The following is a 14,272-nucleotide window of genomic DNA, read 5'->3' as shown; positions in this document are numbered from 1 at the left end:
AGCCCCTTCCAACTCTTATTTTCGAGGATTCTATAGGGATGCTCTGGCTTGGAGTCCTGCGTTAGGCACGGGGTTGGAATACATGGTCTTGCAGGTGCCTTCCAACCCTATTTTCGATCATTCTATAGGGAAACTCTGACTTGGAGTCCTGCGTTGAGCAGGGGGTTGGACTAGATGGGCTTGCATGCCCCTTCCAACCCTACTTTTTGATTATTCTATAGGGATGCTCTGACTTGGAGTCCTGCGTTGAGCAGGGGGCTGGATTAGATAGTCTTGCAGGCCACTTCCAACCCTACTTTCAAATGATTCTATAGGGATGCTCTGACTTGGAGTCCTGCGTTGAGCAGGGGGTTGGACTAGATGGCCTTGCAGGCCACTTCCAGCCCTACTTTCAGATGATTCGATAAGGATGCTCTGACTTGGAGTCCTGCGTTGAGCACGGGGTTGGAATACATGGTCTTGCAGGTGCCTTCCAACCCTATTTTCGATGATTCTATAGGGATGCTCTGACCTGGAGTCCTGCCTGGAGCAGGGGCTTGGACTAGATGGCCTTGCAGGCCCCCCCAACCCTACTTTCCAATGATTCTATAGGGCTGCTCTGACTTGGAGTCCTGCGTTGAGCATGGGGTTGGAATACATGGTCTTGCAGGCCCCTTCCAACCCTATTTTCAATCATTCTATAGGGATGCTCTGACTTGGAGTCCTGCGTTGAGCAGGGGGCTGGAAGATGGTCCTGCAGGCCACTTCCAACCCTAACTTTTGATAATTCTATAGGGATGCTCTGACTTGGAGTCCTACGTTGAGCAGGGGGCTGGATTAGATAGTCTTGCAGGCCACTTCCAACCCTACTTTGAGATGATTCTATAGGGATGCTCTGACTTGAAGTCCTGCGTTGAGCAGGGGGTTGGACTAGATGGTCTTGGAGGTCCCTTCCAACTCTATTTTCGATGATTCTATAGGGATGCTCTGACTTGGAGTACTGTGTTGAGCAAGGGTCTGGACTAAGATGGTCTTGCAGCCGCCTTCCAACCCTACCTTTTGATGATTCTATAGGGATGCTCTGTCTTGGAGTCCTGCATTGAGCAGGGGGTTGGACTAGATGGTCTTGCAGGCCCCTTCCAACTCTATTTTCGATGATTCTAGAGGGATACTCTGACTTGGAGTCCTGCGTTGAGCAGGGGGTGCCCTGGATGGTCTTGGAGGACCCTTCCAACCCTATTTTCAATCATTCTATAGGGATGCTCTGACTTGGAGTCCTGCGTTGAGCAGGGGGCTGGAAGATGGTCCTGCAGGCGCCTTCCAACCCTAACTTTTGATAATTCTATAGGGATGCTCTGACTTGGAGTCCTGCGTTGAGCAGGGGGCTGGACTAGATGGTCTTGCAGGCCACTTCCAACCCTACTTTCAGATGATTCGATAAGGATGCTCTGACTTGGAGTCCTGCGTTGAGCACGGGGTTGGAATCCATGGTCTTGCAGGCGCCTTCCAACCCTATTTTCGATCATTCTATAGGGATGCTCTGATTTGGAGTCCTGCGTTGAGCAAGGGGTTGGACTAGATGGTCTTGCAGGTTCCTTCCAACTCTATTTTCGATGATTCTATAGGGATGCTCTGACTTAGAGTCCTACGTTGAGGAGGGGGCTGGATTAGATAGTCTTGCAGGCCACTTCCAACCCTACTTTCAGATGATTCCTTAGGGATGCTCTGACTTGGAGTCCTGCGTTGAGCAGGGGGTTGGACTAGATGGTCTTGCAGGCCACTTCCAACCCTATTTTCGATCATTCTATAGGGAAACTCTGACTAGGAGTCCTGCGTTGAGCAGGGGGTTGGACTAGATGGTCTTGCAGGCCCCTTCCAACCCTATTTTCGATCATTCTATTGGGAAACTATGACTTGGAGTCCTGCGTTGAGCAGGGGGCTGGACTAGATGGTCTTGCCGGCCCCTTCCAACCCTATTTTCGTTCATTGTATAGGGATGCTCTGACTCGGAGTCCTGTGTTGAGCAAGAGGTTGGACTAGATGGTCTTGCAGGCCCCTTCCAACCGTACTTTCAGATGATTCTATACGGATGCTCTTAGAGTCCTGCATTGAGCAGGGGGTTAGACTAGATGGTCTTGCAGGCCCCTTCCACCCCTATTTTAGATCATTCTATAGGGATGCTCTGGCTTGGAGTCCTGCGTTGAGCAGGGGGCTGGATTAGATGGCCTTGGAGGCCCCTTCGAACCCTACTTTCAGATGATTGTATAGGGATGCTCTTACTCGGTGTCCTGTGTTGAGCAAGGGGTTGGACTAGAAGGTCTTGCAGGCCCCTTCCAACCCTACTTTCTGATGATTCTATACGGATGCTCTGACTTGGAGTCCTGCGTTGAGCAGGGGGCTGGACTAGATTGTCTTGCAGGCCACCTCCAACCGTACATTCAGATGATTCTGTAGGGATGCACTGACTTGGAGTCCTGCATTGAGCACGGGGTTGGACTACATGGTCTTGCAGGCGCCTTCCAACCCTATTATCGATCATTCTATAGGGATGCTCTGACTTGGAGTCCTGCATTGAGCAGTTGGCTGGACTAGATGGTCTTGGAGGCCCCTTCCAACCCTACTTTTCAATGATTCTATAGGGATGCTCTGACTTGGAGTCCTGGGTTGAGCAGGGGGCTGGACTAGATGGTCTTGCAGGTTACTTCCAACCCTACTTTCAGATGATTCTATAGGGATGCTCTGACTTGGAGTCCTGCATTGAGCATGGGTTTGGACTACATGGTCTTGCAGGCGCCTTCCAACCTTATTATCGATCATTCTATAGGGATGCTCTGACTTGGAGTCCTGCATTGAGCAGTTGGCTGGACTAGATGGTCTTGCAGGCGCCTTCCAACCCTATTTTCCATCATTCTATAGGGATGCTCTGACCTGGAGTCCTTCATTGAGCAGGGGGCTGGACTAGATTGTCTTGCAGACCCCTCCCAACCCTATTTTCAATCATTCTATAGGGTGCTCTGACTTGGAGTCCTGCGTTGAGCAGGGGGCTGGTTTAGATGGTCCTGCAGACCCCTCCCACCCCTACTTTTTGATTATTCTATACGGATGCTGTGACTTGGAGTCCTGCCTTGAGTAGGGGGTTGGACTAGATGGCCTTGCAGGCCCCCCCAACCATACTTTCCAATGATTCTATAGGGCTGCTCTGACTTGGAGTCCTACGTTGAGCAGGGGGCTGGATTAGATGGCCTTGCAGGCCCCTTCCAACCCTACTTTCTAATGATTCTATAGGGATGCTCTGACTTGGAATCCTGCGTTGAGCAGGGGGCTGGACTAGATTGTCTTGCAGGCCACTTCCAACCGTACTTTCAGATGATTCTATAGTGATGCTCTGACTTGGAGTCCTGCATTGAGAACGGGGTTGGACTACATGGTCTTGCAGGCGCCTTCCAACCCTATTATCGACCATTCTATAGGGATGCTCTGACTTGGAGTCCTGCATTGAGCAGTTGGCTGGACTAGATGGTCTTGCAGACCCCTTCCAACCCTATTTTCCATCATTCTATAGGGATGCTCTGCCTTGGAGTCCTGCGTTGAGCAGGGGGTTGGACTAGATGGTCTTGCAGGCCCATCCCAACCCTACTTTTCAATGATTCTATAGGGATGCTCTGACCTGGAGTCCTGTGTTGACCAGGGGGCTGGACTGGATGGTCTTGCAGGCCCCTTCCAACCATATTTCCAATCATTCTGTAGGGATGCTCTGACTTGGAGTCCTGCGTTGAGCAGGGATTGGACTAGATGGTCTTGCCGGCCCCTTCCAACCCTACTTTCCAATGATTCTATAGGGCTGCCCTGACTTGGAGTCCTACGTTGAGCAGGGGGCTGGATTAGATGGCCTTCCACCCCCCTTCCAACCCTACTTTCAGATGATTCTATAGGGATGCTCTGACTTGGAGTCCTGCCTTGAGCAGGGGGCTGGACTAGATGGTCTTGCAGGCGCCTTCCAACCTTATTATCGATCATTCTATAGGGATGCTCTGACTTGGAGTCCAGCATTGAGCAGTTGGCTGGACTAGATGGTCTTGCAGGCGCCTTCCAACCCTATTTTCGATCATTCTATAGGGATGCTCTGACCTGTAGTCCTTCATTGAGCAGGGGGCTGGACTAGATTGTCTTGCAGACCCCTCCCAACCCTATTTTCAATCATTCTATAGGGATGCTCTGACTCGGAGTCCTGCATTGAGCAGGAGGCTGGTTTAGGAGGTTTTGCAGACCCATTCCAACCCTACTTTTTGATGATTTTATAAGGATGCTCTGACTTGGAGTCCTGAATTGAGCAGGGGGCTGGAGTAGATGGTCTTGTAGGCCCCTTCCAACCCTATTTTTGTTCATTCTATAGGGATGCTCTGTCTTGGAGTCCTGCTTTAAGCAGGGGGCAGGACTAGATGGTCTTGCAGATCCATTCCAACCCTATTTTCGATTATTCTATGGGGATGCTCTGACTTGGAGTCCTGCTTTAAGCAGGAGGCTGGACTAGATGGTCTTGCCGGACCCTTCCAACCCTAGCTTTTGATGATACTATAGGGTGCTCTGACTTGGAGTCCTGCGTTGAGCAGGGGGCTGGTTTAGATGGTCCTGCAGACCCCTCCCACCCCTACTTTTTGATTATTCTATACGGATGCTGTGACTTGGAGTCCTGCCTTGAGTAGGGGGTTGGACTAGATGGCCTTGCAGGCCCTCCCAACCATACTTTCCAATGATTCTATAGGGCTACTCTGACTTGGAGTCCTACGTTGAGCAGGGGGCTGGATTAGATGGCCTTGCAGGCCGCTTCCAACCCTACTTTCAGATGATTCTATAGGGATGCTTTGACTTGGAATCCTGCGTTGAGCAGGGGGCTGGACAAGATGGTCTTGAAGGCCCCCTCCAACCCAACTTTCAAATGATTCTATAGGGATGCTCTGACTTGGAGTCCTGCGTTGAGCAGGGCGTTGGACTAGATGGTCTTGCAAGCCCCTTCCAACTCTTATTTTCGAGGATTCTATAGGGATGCTCTGGCTTGGAGTCCTGCGTTAGGCACGGGGTTGGAATACATGGTCTTGCAGGTGCCTTCCAACCCTATTTTTGATTATTCTATACGGATGCTGTGACTTGGAGTCCTGCCTTGAGTAGGGGGTTGGACTAGATGGCCTTGCAGGCCCTCCCAACCATACTTTCCAATGATTCTATAGGGCTACTCTGACTTGGAGTCCTACGTTGAGCAGGGGGCTGGATTAGATGGCCTTGCAGGCCGCTTCCAACCCTACTTTCAGATGATTCTATAGGGATGCTCTGACTTGGAATCCTGCGTTGAGCAGGGGGCTGGACAAGATGGTCTTGAAGGCCCCCTCCAACCCAACTTTCAAATGATTCTATAGGGATGCTCTGACTTGGAGTCCTGCGTTGAGCAGGGCGTTGGACTAGATGGTCTTGCAAGCCCCTTCCAACTCTTATTTTCGAGGATTCTATAGGGATGCTCTGGCTTGGAGTCCTGCGTTAGGCACGGGGTTGGAATACATGGTCTTGCAGGTGCCTTCCAACCCTATTTTCGATCATTCTATAGGGATGCTCTGACCTGGAGTCCTGCCGGGAGCAGGGGGTTCGACTAGATGGCCTTGCAGGCCTCCCCAACCCTACTTTCCAAAGATTCTATAGGGCTGATCTGACTTCGAGTCCTAGGTTGAACATGGGGCTGGATTAGATGGCCTTGCAGGGCCCTTCGAACCCTACTTAAAGATGATTCTATAGGGATGCTCTGACTTGGAGTCCTGCATTGAGCAGTTGGCTGGACTAGATGGTCTTGCAGACCCCTTCCAACCCTATTTTCCATCATTCTATAGGGATGCTCTGCCTTGGAGTCCTGCGTTGAGCAGGGGGTTGGACTAGATGGTCTTGCAGGCCCATCCCAACCCTACTTTTCAATGATTCTATAGGGATGCTCTGACCTGGAGTCCTGTGTTGACCAGGGGGCTGGACTGGATGGTCTTGCAGGCCCCTTCCAACCATATTTCCAATCATTCTGTAGGGATGCTCTGACTTGGAGTCCTGCGTTGAGCAGGGATTGGACTAGATGGTCTTGCCGGCCCCTTCCAACCCTACTTTCCAATGATTCTATAGGGCTGCCCTGACTTGGAGTCCTACGTTGAGCAGGGGGCTGGATTAGATGGCCTTCCACCCCCCTTCCAACCCTACTTTCAGATGATTCTATAGGGATGCTCTGACTTGGAGTCCTGCGTTGAGCAGGGGGCTGGAAGATGGTCCTGCAGGCGCCTTCCAACCCTAACTTTTGATAATTCTATAGGGATGCTGTGACTTGGAGTCCTGCCTTGAGCAGGGGGCTGGACTAGATGGTCTTGCAGGCGCCTTCCAACCTTATTATCGATCATTCTATAGGGATGCTCTGACTTGGAGTCCAGCATTGAGCAGTTGGCTGGACTAGATGGTCTTGCAGGCGCCTTCCAACCCTCTTTTCGATCATTCTATAGGGATGCTCTGACCTGTAGTCCTTCATTGAGCAGGGGGCTGGACTAGATTGTCTTGCAGACCCCTCCCAACCCTATTTTCAATCATTCTATAGGGATGCTCTGACTCGGAGTCCTGCATTGAGCAGGAGGCTGGTTTAGGAGGTTTTGCAGACCCATTCCAACCCTACTTTTTGATGATTTTATAAGGATGCTCTGACTTGGAGTCCTGAATTGAGCAGGGGGCTGGAGTAGATGGTCTTGTAGGCCCCTTCCAACCCTATTTTTGTTCATTCTATAGGGATGCTCTGTCTTGGAGTCCTGCTTTAAGCAGGGGGCAGGACTAGATGGTCTTGCAGATCCATTCCAACCCTATTTTCGATTATTCTATGGGGATGCTCTGACTTGGAGTCCTGCTTTAAGCAGGAGGCTGGACTAGATGGTCTTGCCGGACCCTTCCAACCCTAGCTTTTGATGATACTATAGGGTGCTCTGACTTGGAGTCCTGCGTTGAGCAGGGGGCTGGTTTAGATGGTCCTGCAGACCCCTCCCACCCCTACTTTTTGATTATTCTATACGGATGCTGTGACTTGGAGTCCTGCCTTGAGTAGGGGGTTGGACTAGATGGCCTTGCAGGCCCTCCCAACCATACTTTCCAATGATTCTATAGGGCTACTCTGACTTGGAGTCCTACGTTGAGCAGGGGGCTGGATTAGATGGCCTTGCAGGCCGCTTCCAACCCTACTTTCAGATGATTCTATAGGGATGCTTTGACTTGGAATCCTGCGTTGAGCAGGGGGCTGGACAAGATGGTCTTGAAGGCCCCCTCCAACCCAACTTTCAAATGATTCTATAGGGATGCTCTGACTTGGAGTCCTGCGTTGAGCAGGGCATTGGACTAGATGGTCTTGCAAGCCCCTTCCAACTCTTATTTTCGAGGATTCTATAGGGATGCTCTGGCTTGGAGTCCTGCGTTAGGCACGGGGTTGGAATACATGGTCTTGCAGGTGCCTTCCAACCCTATTTTTGATTATTCTATACGGATGCTGTGACTTGGAGTCCTGCCTTGAGTAGGGGGTTGGACTAGATGGCCTTGCAGGCCCTCCCAACCATACTTTCCAATGATTCTATAGGGCTACTCTGACTTGGAGTCCTACGTTGAGCAGGGGGCTGGATTAGATGGCCTTGCAGGCCGCTTCCAACCCTACTTTCAGATGATTCTATAGGGATGCTCTGACTTGGAATCCTGCGTTGAGCAGGGGGCTGGACAAGATGGTCTTGAAGGCCCCCTCCAACCCAACTTTCAAATGATTCTATAGGGATGCTCTGACTTGGAGTCCTGCGTTGAGCAGGGCGTTGGACTAGATGGTCTTGCAAGCCCCTTCCAACTCTTATTTTCGCGGATTCTATAGGGATGCTCTGGCTTGGAGTCCTGCGTTAGGCACGGGGTTGGAATACATGGTCTTGCAGGTGCCTTCCAACCCTATTTTCGATCATTCTATAGGGATGCTCTGACCTGGAGTCCTGCCGGGAGCAGGGGGTTCGACTAGATGGCCTTGCAGGCCTCCCCAACCCTACTTTCCAAAGATTCTATAGGGCTGATCTGACTTCGAGTCCTAGGTTGAACATGGGGCTGGATTAGATGGCCTTGCAGGGCCCTTCGAACCCTACTTAAAGATGATTCTATAGGGATGCTCTGACTTGGAGTCCTGCGTTGAGCAGGGGGCTGGATTAGATAGTCTTGCAGGCCACTTCCAACCCTACTTTCAAATGATTCTATAGGGATGCTCTGACTTGGAGTCCTGCGTTGAGCAGGGGGTTGGACTAGATGGCCTTGCAGGCCACTTCCAGCCCTACTTTCAGATGATTCGATAAGGATGCTCTGACTTGGAGTCCTGCGTTGAGCACGGGGTTGGAATACATGGTCTTGCAGGTGCCTTCCAACCCTATTTTCGATGATTCTATAGGGATGCTCTGACCTGTAGTCCTTCATTGAGCAGGGGGCTGGACTAGATTGTCTTGCAGACCCCTCCCAACCCTATTTTCAATCATTCTATAGGGATGCTCTGACTCGGAGTCCTGCATTGAGCAGGAGGCTGGTTTAGGAGGTTTTGCAGACCCATTCCAACCCTACTTTTTGATGATTTTATAAGGATGCTCTGACTTGGAGTCCTGAATTGAGCAGGGGGCTGGAGTAGATGGTCTTGTAGGCCCCTTCCAACCCTATTTTTGTTCATTCTATAGGGATGCTCTGTCTTGGAGTCCTGCTTTAAGCAGGGGGCAGGACTAGATGGTCTTGCAGATCCATTCCAACCCTATTTTCGATTATTCTATGGGGATGCTCTGACTTGGAGTCCTGCTTTAAGCAGGAGGCTGGACTAGATGGTCTTGCCGGACCCTTCCAACCCTAGCTTTTGATGATACTATAGGGTGCTCTGACTTGGAGTCCTGCGTTGAGCAGGGGGCTGGTTTAGATGGTCCTGCAGACCCCTCCCACCCCTACTTTTTGATTATTCTATACGGATGCTGTGACTTGGAGTCCTGCCTTGAGTAGGGGGTTGGACTAGATGGCCTTGCAGGCCCTCCCAACCATACTTTCCAATGATTCTATAGGGCTACTCTGACTTGGAGTCCTACGTTGAGCAGGGGGCTGGATTAGATGGCCTTGCAGGCCGCTTCCAACCCTACTTTCAGATGATTCTATAGGGATGCTCTGACTTGGAATCCTGCGTTGAGCAGGGGGCTGGACAAGATGGTCTTGAAGGCCCCCTCCAACCCAACTTTCAAATGATTCTATAGGGATGCTCTGACTTGGAGTCCTGCGTTGAGCAGGGCGTTGGACTAGATGGTCTTGCAAGCCCCTTCCAACTCTTATTTTCGAGGATTCTATAGGGATGCTCTGGCTTGGAGTCCTGCGTTAGGCACGGGGTTGGAATACATGGTCTTGCAGGTGCCTTCCAACCCTATTTTCGATCATTCTATAGGGAAACTCTGACTTGGAGTCCTGCGTTGAGCAGGGGGTTGGACTAGATGGGCTTGCATGCCCCTTCCAACCCTACTTTTTGATTATTCTATAGGGATGCTCTGACTTGGAGTCCTGCGTTGAGCAGGGGGCTGGATTAGATAGTCTTGCAGGCCACTTCCAACCCTACTTTCAAATGATTCTATAGGGATGCTCTGACTTGGAGTCCTGCGTTGAGCAGGGGGTTGGACTAGATGGCCTTGCAGGCCACTTCCAGCCCTACTTTCAGATGATTCGATAAGGATGCTCTGAGTTGGAGTCCTGCGTTGAGCACGGGGTTGGAATACATGGTCTTGCAGGCGCCTTCCAACCCTAACTTTTGATAATTCTATAGGGATGCTGTGACTTGGAGTCCTGCCTTGAGCAGGGGGCTGGACTAGATGGTCTTGCTGGTTACTTCCAACCCTACTTTCAGATGATTCTATAGGGATGCTCTGACTTGGAGTCCTGCATTGAGCATGGGGTTGGACTACATGGTCTTGCAGGCACCTTCCAACCTTATTATCGATCATTCTATAGGGATGCTCTGACTTGGAGTCCTGCATTGTGTAGGGGACTGGAGTAGATCTTCTTGTAGGCCCCTTCCAACTATATTTTCGATCATTCTAAAGGGATGCTCTGACTTGGAATCCTGGGTTGAGCAGGGGGCTGGACTAGATGGTCTTGTAGGCCCCTTCCAACCATAATTTCAATCATTCTATAGGGATGCTCTGACTTGGAGTCCTGCATTGAGCAGGGGGCTGGACTAAATGGTCTTGCCGGACAGTCCAACCCTATTTTCAATATTTCTATAGGGATGCTCTCACTTGGAGTCCTGAATTGAGAAGGGGGCTGGAGTAGATGGCCTTGAAGGCGCCCTCAAACCCTACTTTCAGATGATTCTATAGGGATCCAATGACTTGGAGTCCTGCGTTGAGCAGGGGGCTGGACTAGATGGTCTTGCAGACCCCTTCCAACACTTCCTTTTGATAATTCTATAGGGCTGCTCTGAGTCCTGCGTTGAGCAGGGGGCTGGACTAGATGGTCTTGCAGGCTCCTTCCAACCCTACTTTCAGATGATTCAATAAGGATGCTCTGACTTGGAGTCCTGCGTTGAGCACGGGGTTGGAATACATCGTCTTGCAGGGGCCTTCCAACCCTATTTGCAATCATTCTATAGGGATGCTCTTACTTGGAGTCCTGCATTGAGCAGTTGGCTGGACTAGATGGTCTTGCAGGCCCCTTCCAACCCTATTTTCCATCATTCTATAGGGATGCTCTGCCTTGGAGTCCTGCGTTGAGCACGGGGTTGGAATACATGGTCTTGCAGGCGCCTTCCAACCCTATTTTCGATCATTCTATAGGGATGCTCTGACCTGGAGTCCTTCATTGAGCATGGGGCTGGACTAGATTGTCTTGCAGACCGCTCCCAACCCTATTTTCAATCATTCTATAGGGATGCTCTGACTCGGAGTCCTGCATTGAGCAGGAGGCTGGATTAGGAGGTTTTGCAGGCCCATTCCAACCCTACTTTTTGATGATTTTATAGGGATGCTCTGACTTGGAGTCCTGAATTGAGCAGGGGGCTGGAGTAGATGGTCTTGTAGGCCCCTTCCAACCCTATTTTTGATCATTCTATAGGGATGCTCTGACTTGGAGTCCTGAATTGAGCAGGAGGCTGGATTAGGAGGTTTTGCAGGCCCATTCCAACCCTACTTTTTGATGATTTTATAGGGATGGCCTTGCAGGCCCCTTCCAACCCTACCTTTGCTGACAATATAGGGATGCTGTGCCTTGGGAGTCCTGCGTTGAGCATGGGGCTCGACTAGATGGTCTTGCAGGCCCCTTCCAACCCTACTTTTTGATGATGCTATAGGGGTGCTCTGACTTGGGAGTCCTGTGTTGAGCAGGGGGCTGGACTAGATGGTCTTGTCGGCCCCTCCCAACCCTACTTTTCGATGATTCTGTAGGGCTGCTTTGACTTGGAGTCCTGCGTTGAGCAGGGGGCTGGACTAGATGGCCTTGCAGGCCCTTTCCAACCCTACTTTTTGATTATTCTATAGGGATGCTGTGACTTGGAGTCCTTCCTCAAGCAGGGGGTTGGACTAGATGGCCTTGCAGGCCACCCCAACCCTACTTTCCAATGATTCGATAGGGCTGCTCTGACTTGGAGTCCTACGTTGAGCAGGGGGCTGGATTAGATGGCCTTGCAGGCCCCTTCCAAACCTACTTTCAGATGATTCTATAGGGATGCTCTGACCTGGAGTCCTTCATTGAGCAGGGGGCTGGACTAGATTGTCTTGCAGACCCCTCCCAACCCTATTTTCAGTCATTCTATAGGAATGCTTTGACTTGGGGTCCTGCCTTGAGCAGGGGGCTGGACTAGATGGTCTTGCCGGACAGTCCAACCCTATTTTCAATATTTCTATAGGGATGCTCTCACTTGGAGTCCTGAATTGAGCAGGGGGCTGGAGTAAATGGTCTTGTAGGCCCCTTCCAACCCTATTTTTGATCATTCTATAGGGATGCTCTGACTTGGAGTCCTGCGTTAAGGAGGGGGCTGGACTAGATGGTCTTGGAGGCCCCTCCCAACCCTATTTTCGATTATTCTATGGTGATGCTCTGACTTGGAGTCCTGCGTTGAGCAGGGGGCTGGTTTAGATGGTCTTGTAGGCCCCTTCCAACCCTACTTTCTGATATTTCTATAGGGATGCTGTGACTTGGAGTCCTCTCTTGAGCAGGGGGTTGGTCTAGATGGCCTTGCAGGCCCGTCCAACCCTACTTTCCAATGATTCTATAGGGCTGCTCTGACTTGGAGTCCTACGTTGAGCAGGGGGCTGGATGAGATGGCGTTGCAGGCCCCTTCCAACCCTACTTTCTAATGATTCTATAGGGATGCTCTGACTTGGAATCCTGTGTTGAGCAGGGGGCTGGACTAGATTGTCTTGCAGGCCACTTCCAACCTTATTTTCCTTCATTCTATAGGGATGCTCTGCCTTGGAGTCCTGCGTTGAGCAGGGGGTTGGACTAGATGGTCTTGCAGGCGCCTTCCAAAGCTATTATCGACCATTCTATAGGGATGCTCTGCCTTGGAGTCCTGCGTTGAGCAGGGGGTTGGACTAGATGGTCTTGCAGGCCCATCCCAACCCTACTTTTCAATGATTCTATAGGGATGCTCTGACCTGGAGTCCTGTGTTGACCAGGGGGCTGGACTGGATGGTCTTGCAGGCCCCTTCCAACCATATTTCCGATCATTCTGTAGGGATGCTCTGACTTGGAGTCCTGCGTTGAGTAGGGGGCTGGACTAGATGGTCTTGCCGGCCCCTTCCAACCCCACTTTCCAATGATTCTATAGGGCTGCCCTGACTTGGAGTCCTACGTTGAGCAGGGGGCTGGATTAGATGGCCTTCCACCCCCCTTCCAACCCTACTTTCAGATGATTCTATAGGGATGCTCTGACTTGGAGTCCTGCGTTGAGCAGGGGGCTGGAAGATGGTCCTGCAGGCGCCTCCCAACCCTAACTTTTGATAATTCTATAGGGATGCTGTGACTTGGAGTCCTGCCTTGAGCAGGGGGCTGGACTAGATGGTCTTGCAGGTTACTTCCAACCCTACTTTCAGATGATTCTATAGGGATGCTCTGACTTGGAGTCCTGCATTGAGCATGGGGTTGGACTACATGGTCTTGCAGGCGCCTTCCAACCTTATTATGGATCATTCTATAGGGATGCTCTGACTTGGAGTCCTGCATTGAGCAGTTGGCTGGACTAGATGGTCTTGCAGGCGCCTTCCAACCCTATTTTCGATCATTCTATAGGGATGCTCTGACCTGGAGTCCTTCATTGAGCAGGGGGCTGGACTAGATTGTCTTGCAGACCCCTCCCAACCCTATTTTCAATCATTCTATAGGGATGCTCTGACTCGGAGTCCTGCATTGAGCAGGAGGCTGGTTTAGGAGGTTTTGCAGACCCATTCCAACCCTACTTTTTGATGATTTTATAGGGATGCTCTGACGTGGAGTCCTGAATTGAGCAGGGGGCTGGAGTAGATGGTCTTGTAGGCCCCTTCCAACCCTATTTTTGATCATTCTATAGGGATGCTCTGTCTTGGAGTCCTGCTTTACGCAGGAGGCTGGACTAGATGGTCTTGCCGGACCCTTCCAACCCTAGCTTTTGATGATACTATAGGGTGCTCTGACTTGGAGTCCTGCATTGAGCAGGGGGTTGGACTAGATGGCCTTGCAGGCCCCCCCAACCATACTTTCCAATGATTCTATAGGGCTACTCTGACTTGGAGTCCTACGTTGAGCAGGGGGCTGGATTAGATGGCCTTGCAGGCCGCTTCCAACCCTACTTTCAGATGATTCTATAGGGATGCTCTTACTCGGTGGCCTGTGTTGAGGAAGGGGTTGGACTAGATGGTCTTGCAGACCCCTTCCAACCCTACTTTCTGATGATTCTATAGGGATGCTCTGACTTGGAATCCTGCGTTGAGCAGGGGGCTGGACAAGATGGTCTTGAAGGCCCCCTCCAACCCTACTTTCAGATGATTCTATAGGGATGCTCTGACTTGGACTCCTGCGTTGAGCAGGGCGTTGGACTAGATGGTCTTGCAAGCCCCTTCCAACTCTTATTTTCGAGGATTCTATAGGGATGCTCTGGCTTGGAGTCCTGCGTTGAACAGGGGACTGGACTAGATGGTCTTGCAGGCCACTTCCAACTCTACTTTCAGATGATTCGATAAGGATGCTCTGAGTTGGAGTCCTGCGTTAGGCACGGGGTTGGAATACATGGTCTTTC

This window comes from Heloderma suspectum, chromosome W (genome assembly GCF_057233095.1).
Source record: "Heloderma suspectum isolate Gila_16-S chromosome W, 16-S_ref, whole genome shotgun sequence".
NCBI classification, from domain to species: Eukaryota; Metazoa; Chordata; class Lepidosauria; order Squamata; family Helodermatidae; genus Heloderma; species Heloderma suspectum.
This window is presented reverse-complemented; position numbering follows the sequence as displayed.